This window comes from Perca flavescens, chromosome 9 (genome assembly GCF_004354835.1).
Source record: "Perca flavescens isolate YP-PL-M2 chromosome 9, PFLA_1.0, whole genome shotgun sequence".
Lineage (NCBI taxonomy): Eukaryota > Metazoa > Chordata > Actinopteri > Perciformes > Percidae > Perca > Perca flavescens.
The window spans coordinates 4,824,689-4,833,891 of NC_041339.1; positions in this window are offsets into that span (position 1 = coordinate 4,824,689).

The following is a 9,203-nucleotide window of genomic DNA, read 5'->3' on the forward strand; positions in this document are numbered from 1 at the left end:
ATAGCCCCGTTACTGATGAGTATTCGTCAAATATCTTAAATATTTGTGTGAAAGCACCAATAGTCAACCCTACAGTATTGATATTGAGGTGTTTGGTCCCAAATATTGTAATATTTGATTTTCTCCATATTGCCCAGCTCTAGTTGGTAGTATTTTGAGAACATGTGTTCATATTTTTAAGGGGTGATAGAATGATTATATAGGGTATTTTACACTGTTCCTTAAGGTCTCCTAATGGGGTATGTAACATTGGTTGGGCTGAATTGATTAACTGGAACCTGTGGTAACAGATTGCTGTTGCAACAAGCTCGCTGACCGCGCTCTTGCTCACACACACCGGGCATTTAGCTAGCAGGAAGAGGTGAGCTGCAGGCCCTGGAGCTCTGTCAGAGCACCAGCATGTAGTAGTCCATTTGCCAAAAAACGGTGACTTTGCGCGGGCATGGAGTGCTGTGGGCTGCAAGCCGTAACGGAGCTCAATCGAGTTCAGAGCAGGCCGGGGTGTGTAAAGGAAGGCAGGCTGGGCGGCGAGGCAACAACACAGGCAGCACCGGCGCTGAACTCCGACACACAGTCGGACAAAATTTGCAATTAGCCATCCATTTTCGTAAAACGGCCCATATTTGAGCTTTACATAGTTGATTTCTCGCATAAAAAAGTTTCAGAAGTGAATTTTGTAATGGAATAGCAGAGATCTGCGTGACCTAGCTAGATTCAGAAGACTACCTGATCTCAGGTCAGTTGTGTAGCCTATGTAAATGTTGGGGCGTGACTGTTCTCTTAAGGTTACGGATTTTGAGATGCTTGCGTAAGCAACTAGCTTTGTTGAGATTCGCCCGTTTTCAGCGGCAGTTTCAAAATATGAGATTTTTATAGTAAAGGGGTGTCAGTGGGACTTTGAGCTTCTATGTATGCCCTATTTACCCACCAAACTGTCGTTATTCAACAATGACAGGGTAAAATCGGTTTTGCATTCTATCACCCCTTTAATGAATATCACCAGAGTTTCTACAGCTGCTTGTAATCTCTTTGACACAGGTGAGTGATCAAAGTGTTGCGCAAGGATACTTTATTTCAGGGCGTACCAGTACCAGGTATTAAAGCCGGTGGCCTTCCAGGGTGGCCTGTCTCATCCCCATCCCACCCGTCAGCCACACCAAAACATGCACTACGGTTTTGGGAAGTGTCTTGAGAATCCCACAAAACCCTAACTAAGGAAGTGCACGTCAACTTCCCAGAGAGGTTATTCACATTCAGGCCTGCATACCTAATTGAAACATACAAATATATGTGGGCCTTCTGGCCGGCCCACCTGACCTTCAACGCCATAGTAATGGTCTGTCTAACAGAGCCAAAACACAAAGCCTGAGCAGTCCCATGGGCCAGTCTGTGTTTTCTCAAACATGCACACACGCACATGTGCACAGGGTTATACAAACACACACATACAGGCACGCTAATGCATGTGCACACACACTCAGTCTCAGTATGTGATAAGAACCATAGCCGTTCCCTTTCTGAGATAGAGGCAGGACTTTAAGTGTAGACAGGATTCCAACCGCTCACTCAATCACTCTGTGTGTGTGTGTGTGTGTGTGTGTGTGTGTGTGTGTGTGTGTGTGTGTGTGTGTGTTTGCGTGTGACAAACTGAGAGCATGTGCATATATGTGCATGCAGCAGTCAGTTTCGGCTGAGACTTTTTTCTATTCCTCTTTGACAAACCAGTCTGACTGCACACATTTACACACACACACACACACACACACACACACACACACACACACACACACACACACACACACACACACATACACGCGTGCATGTGTGCTAAAGTAGAGAGCGCGATTTGGAAAAGATTTCTCACGGCCATAGTGCCCTGAGCTACACTGAGTAAATACAGATTAATGATTGGTTGAGAGGGTGGAAGTGCATTCCACAGAGTTAGCCACTGATCGCAGCCACAAGCCTTACAAACGATGTTCATGTAAGACCAAGAAAGTGGATCACATCACTCCAGTTCTGAGGTCTTTACACTGGCTTCCTGTCTCTACAAGAATTGATTCCAAAATACTACTGTTAAGTTTATAAAGCACTGAATGGTTTTAGGGCCAAAATACCTTTCTGATCTTCCGCTACATTCGGAACCATCCTGAGCTCTCAGGTCGTCTAGGACAGGTCTGCTTTTAGTACCCAGAATCAGACCTAAACATGAACAAGCAGCATTTTTTATGCACCACATATCTGGAACAAACTCCCAGAAAACAGCAGGTCCGCTGCAACTCTCACTTCTTTTAAATCAAGGCTGAAGACTTAAATCCAGTTATTGTTCATTTCTTACACTGCACTCTTTTATTCTTGTCTTTTATACCTGTCTTATTTTTATTTTCTATTCTCCTTAACAAATTGTTTTTAATTGCTCTTTAGTGTTTTATGTAAAGCACTTTGAATTGTCTTGTTGCTGAAATAAATGAATCACTCACACTGTACACTGATTACTCAGAGACGCACGCACAGGTTATTTACTCCTACTGATGAAAGTGTATATAAAGGTCATCTGCACACATAAAACACAAAGGACACATTCAATTACCAGAATCTATAACATCAGACAGAAACGCTGATAATAAATCAGACACTGTATACCAGCATTGATCTCATAAATTCTGCACCCTGAGCAGTTACAGGATGTAAAAACCAGCTCCATTTACAACAACAGTCCCCGCTGTCTCTCTTGGTAAGTTCACACTACCCGTCTTGCCTGTACAGTGATCAATGGTGCAACAGGAGGAGCAAAGTTGTTTAATAATTAACATATAAGACAATAACTCATCATGGTGTAAGCCTTTAAGATGAACTGTATACGAGTCGGACCAGATGACCTGGATGCCTCACAGAGCTCCACTGTTTTCCATCAGTATGCAGATGTGCTGCAGGACTGCACATTGCAACAGCTACTGACTTGTGTGTGTGTGTGTGTGTGTGTGTGTGTGTGTGTGTGTGTGTGTGTGTGTGTGTTTGTGTGCACGCACCATATGTATGTGCAAGCCTGCATATAAATCCCTATGCAGGCACATTCCCAGATACTGCTTGTGTATGACTTCATAAAATCGGGCATTTGGACAGTGGCTGTCAGCGTCTGAAGCGACAGAAAAAGCGTCCTTCAGCGTGTTTGTAGAACGTACCGGGGACAGCAGCAGCTACACGGGGTTTGAAGATGACGTAGCATTAAGAGCGACTACGGTAGCGAGTAGTATGAAAGGCCAAAAACCCACATAGGGAGGTTGGTTGGGGTGGTGGATGGGTCAAACAACACAGGACTTTCACCCGGGAGACCGGGGATCGTGTCCCATTTGCTAAACCCAACCGTCGCTTTCTTCCTTTTTCCTAAACCCAACCGTCCTGTTTTTGTTTTCCTAAACCCAACCGTCGCTTTCTTCTTTTCCTAAACCCAACCGTCCTGTCCTTCTTTTCCTAAACCCAACCATCCTGTTCTTCTTTTCCTAAACCCAACCATCCGTTCTTCTTTTCCTAAACCCAACCGTCCCGTTCTTCTTTTCCTAAACCCAACCGTCCCGTTCTTCTTTTCCTAAACCCAACTGTCCCGTTCTTCTTTTCTAAACCCAACCGTCCCGTTCTTCTTTTCCTAAACCCAACGTCAAAAGTGACGCCGATAGTCCCGACCAAGCACGTTTAGAAGTGCGTTTAGATATGGCGCTAAAGGAGACTTTTAGCGTCAATAACAACGACAAAGGCACCTGACCAAGCATCCGTATTTTACGAGCTGGGAGTGAGAATCTGTTGGACTTGTCAGAAGTTTCAGCTAAAAAAATTGATTACCTTTCAGCGGCCCCGGCTAGTCATAACCTAATCTAATGATTAACTGAGGATTCAATGATCACTGACTGAGATTCACAAAGCAAGAACAGGAAGGAAAACTTGAAATGAAATCGAAGCGGCAATAAGGGGAAGCCCTTATCTGTCACCTCAGTCGTACGGCTCTGAAACTCACAGCATTCTACTGGCTTGCATTTATTACAGTGCTGCATATACATGTTCAATATTTGAGACTGTGTCAGAGACAGCAGTGGAAGAAGTATTCGCATCCTTTCACATCCTGAAAGTAGGTCAAATGTAAAAATAAAAGTTTGCAATCCAAATTTTTAAATGTTGTCTGCAAACTGTATTTGTGTTACAAAGGTAGAAATCCTCATTAGGGAAAATGGTCCATTCAAGTGTTATTATTATAACACTTGTGTGTTAAGTTATGTTATTGAATAATTATTACTGCCTAATCAAAATGTAAGCCTCTTTTTTATGTTTTTGTAGTTGGTACAGATGGAGCTCATTTGTTTTATATATATATATAAAACACCCAAATTTATACTGTCTGTACAATAACTTGTAACAATAAATTGTGCAGTATTTGCATGGAAACTGTCTTCCCAAGACAAAACGACAGCTTTAGTCATCTCAGCAAGTGCCCCAAAACGAGTTGTTTCTACATATGTATAAAGTAGCATAAAATGGAAATACTCAAGTAAAGCATAAGTCCCAACTTGAGTTTCCAACACAGGTCAGAGAAAAGACATTTTGAAACTGTACTAAGTACCAGTATTTATAGTACACTAGTGGAGGGAACCATCACCTTATCGTGGTGGAGAGGTTTGTGTGTCCCTATGAACCTGACGGCTGTGTTGTCTGGAGCTGTGTGCTCCTGGTAGGGTATCCCAAGGCAAAGTGGTCTCAGGTGAGGGGCCAGACAAAGAATGGTTCAAAAACCCTATGAAACAACGTAGAAGAGGTGAAGTTACCCTGCCCGGAGGAAGCCTTGGGCCCCCGTCTGGAGCCAGGCCCAGATGGCGGGCTCGTCAGCGAGCGTCTGGTGGCCGGCTTTGCCACGGAGCCCGGTCGGGCACAGCCCAAAGAAGCAACGTGGCAACTCCCTCCCCCCCACCACCTGTGGGAGGAACCGCTGTGGTCGGGTGCGCTGCTACACGGGTGGCAGTGAAGGTCAAGGGCCTCGACGGACCAGACCCGGGCAGCAGACGCTGGCTCTGGGGACGTGGAACGTCACCTCTCTGTGGGGGAAGGAGCCGGAACTGGTGCGGGAGGTGGAGCGCTACCGGTTAGATCTGGTGGGGCTTACCTCTACGCACAGTCTCGGTTCTGGAACCATACTCCTGGATAGGGGTTGGACTCTTTTCTTCTCCGGAGTTGACCAGGGTGTGAGGCGCCGGGCGGGTGTGGGGATACTCACAAGCCCCCGGCTGAGCGCCGCTGCGTTGGAGTTTACCCCGGTGGACGAGAGGGTCGCCTCCCTATGCCTGCGGGTTGTGGTGGGGAAAACTCTGACTGTTGTTTGTGCATATGCACCAAACAGGAGTTCGGAGTATTTGGCCTTCTTGGAGACCTTGACTGGAGTCCTGCATGGGGCTGCAGTGGGGGACTCCATTGTTCTGCTGGGGGACTTCAACGCGCACGTGGACAATGATGGAGACACATGGAGAGGCGTGATTGGGAGGAACGGCCTCCCTGATCTAAACCAGAGTGGTTGTTTGTTGTTGGACACCATGTTCGAACATAGGGATGCTCATAAGTGTACTTGGTACCAGAGCACCCTAGGCCAAAGGTCAATGATCGATTTTATAATCGTTTCATCTGATCTGAGGCCGTATGTTTTGGACACTCGGGTGAAGAGAGGGGCGGAGCTGTCAACTGATCACCATCTGGTGGTGAGTTGGGTCAGGGGGTGGGGGAAGACTCTGGACAGACCTGGTAAGCCCAAACGGGTAGTGCGGGTAAATTGGGAACGTCTGGAGGAGGTCCCTGTCCGACAGACTTTCAACTCACACCTCCGGCGGAGCTTTTCGTGCATCCCTGTGGAGGCTGGGGGCATTGAACCCGAGTGGACAATGTTCAAAGTTTCCATTGCTGAAGCTGCGGCGAGGAGCTGTGGTCTTATGGTCTTAGGTGCCTCAAGGGGCGGTAACCCACGAACACCGTGGTGGACACAGGTGGTCAGGGAAGCCGTCCGACTGAAGAAGGAGTCTTTCCGGGATATGTTATCCCAGAGGACTCCGGAGGCGGTTGCAGGGTACCAAAGGGCCCGAAGGGCTGCAGCCTCTGCCGTGAAAGAGACAAAGCAGCGGGTGTGGGAGAAGTTTGGAGAAGACATGGAGAAGGACTTTCGGTCGGCACCAAGGTGCTTCTGGAAAACTGTTCGCCACCTCAGGAGGGGGAAGCGGGGAACCATCCAAGCTGTGTACAGTAAGGATGGGACACTGTTGACCTCAACTCAGGAGGTAATAGGGCGGTGGAAGGAGCACTTTGAGGAACTCCTGAATCCGACTAATACGCCCTCTATGTTAGAGGCAGAGCTGGAGGATGATGGGGGATCATTGTCAATTTCCCAGGTGGAAGTCACTGATGTAGTCAAACAACTCCACAGTGGCAAAGCCCCTGGGATTGATGAGATCCGTCCAGAAATGCTCAAGGCTCTGGGTGTGGAGGGGCTGTCCTGGTTGACACGCCTCTTCAACATTGCGTGGAAGTCTGGGACAGTGCCAAAGGAGTGGCAGACTGGGGTGGTGGTTCCCCTTTTTAAAAAGGGGGACCAGAGGGTGTGTGCCAATTACAGGGGTATCACACTTCTCAGCCTCCCTGGTAAAGTCTACTCCAAGGTGCTGGAAAGGAGGGTTCGGCCGATAGTCGAACCTCAGATTGAAGAGGAACAATGCGGATTCCGTCCTGGTCGTGGAACAACGGACCAGCTCTTCACTCTCGCAAGGATCCTGGAGGGAGCCTGGGAGTATGCCCAACCGGTCTACATGTGTTTTGTGGATCTGGAAAAGGCGTATGACCGGGTCCCCCGGGAGAAACTGTGGGAGGTGCTGCGGGAGTATGGGGTGAGGGGGTCTCTTCTCAGGGCCATCCAATCTCTGTACGACCAAAGTGAGAGCTGTGTCCGGGTTCTCGGCAGTAAGTTGGACTCGTTTCAGGTGAGGGTTGGCCTCCGCCAGGGCTGCGCTTTGTCACCAATCCTGTTTGTAACATTTATGGACAGGATATCGAGGCGTAGTCGGGGTGGGGAGGGGTTGCGGTTCGGTGGGCTGGGGATCTCATCGCTGCTCTTTGCAGATGATGTGGTCCTGATGGCATCATCGGCCTGCGACTTTCAGCACTCACTGGATCGGTTCGCAGCCGGGTGTGAAGCGGTTGGGATGAGGATCAGCACCTCTAAATCTGAGGCCATGGTTCTCAGCAGGAAACCGATGGAGTGCCTACTCCAGGTAGGGAATGAGTCCTTACCCCAAGTGAAGGAGTTCAAGTACCTTGGGGTTTTGTTCGCGAGTGAGGGGACAATGGGCGGGGAGATGGGTGGGGGATCCGGCGCAGCGGGTGCGGTATTGCATTCAATTTATCGCACCGTTGTGACGAAAAGAGAGCTGAGCCAGAAGGCAAAGCTCTCGATCTACCGGTCAGTTTTCGTTCCTACCCTCACCTATGGTCATGAAGGCTGGGTCATGACCGAAAGAACGAGATCCAGGGTACAAGCGGCCGAAATGGGTTTCCTCAGGAGGGTGGCTGGCGTCTCCCTTAGAGATAGGGTGAGAAGCTCAGTCATCCGTGAGGAGCTCGGAGTAGAGCCGCTGCTCCTTCGCGTTGAAAGGAGCCAGTTGAGGTGGTTCGGGCATCTGGTAAGGATGCCCCCTGGGCGCCTCCTTAGGGAGGTGTTCCAGGCACATCCAGCTGGGAGGAGGCCTCGGGGAAGACCCAGGACTAGGTGGAGGGATTATATCTCCAACCTGGCCTGGGAACGCCTCGGGATCCCCCAGTCGGAGCTGGTTAATGTTGCTCGGGAAAGGGAAGTTTGGGGTCCCCTGCTGGAGCTGCTCCCCCCGCGACCCGACACCAGATAAGCGGATGAAGATGGATGGATGGATGGATAGTGGAGTAGTAGTCAATTTTAGTGGAGCACTGACTGGGCATTAGCCAGTTCTAATGACAAAGCAATTACTATTATAGTGTTATAGTGTGTGTGTGTGTGTGTGTGTGTGTGTGTGTGTGTGTGTGTGTGTTAGTGTGTGTGTTCCTGCTGTTAGACAGAACCACTTGTCCCAACTACTGTTTTCAAGTTCATTTTACCATGAGACAAAGAGTCCATTTATCTAGAGGGAGGCAGAAAAGAGGAGGGGAGACAGTGAAGGGAGAGAGAGAGAGAGAGAGAGAGAGAGAGAGAGAGAGAAAGAGAGAAATAGAAAGAGAAAGAGAGGAAGGGCTGAAAGTTGGATGGAGAGTGAAGGAGGGAGGAGAGGACCGATATAAAAACTTTCCAACACAGCAGATCCTGGAATGTTGGTGGTAGGTGCCACATAGCTCCAATATTTGTTGCTCAGTTGGCACGGCAACAGGACAACCCAAACGTGTATTAGCTAATCCCTTACGATGATACCAGAGAGCCAGGGAGAGGAAACACTGAGGATTTTGATATGGGGGGGAAAAGTCTATCATTTAGAAAATACATGTGTTAGGGAAAAAAAGGAGGGGGGGAGGCGTATCAGAGAATGAGATTCATTGTTTCATTGTTAAAGTGGAGACACGTACCAACACACCCACACACACACACTCAGGTAGACACAACAGCGAGTTAAACAGAATCAGCTACTGTCACTCAACTATGTACTGCTGCTTCCTCCCTTTAGCTTCACCCAACCTAGTGCCGAACACACACACACACACACACAAACACAGGTCTCCCGTGGGTCTCTGGCATCAACAATATGCAGTATCTGATAAGATAAGTGCATTGGGGCACTGTGGCAACTTATCAAAACGAAAATGAAACAAATAGAGTTGCTTTAACCTTCACTGAGTTTCAGTTTTGTTGCTATGGTTACTGGCATTCTAGTACAGGCCATAGGCTCCTATGAAAACTGAACACTAAAAATGAGTTTATGTAACGTTTGAAAGGAAGAAAATAACATACTTTTCATCTTACAAATGAAAATAGTGAATTTACGAGTTATACAGTAAAACATATCATTTAATACAGGAGTTTTGCTGCTGAAGCCTTATGGTGTGGTATAACCAGCAGCTTACGGTTGACTAGTGTACACAAACTTTAGATATTTAGAATATTGTGGTGTAACTGCCATTACTTAGTCAAGTTTCTGACTTTATTACCATTAGAGCCCAGCCGATAT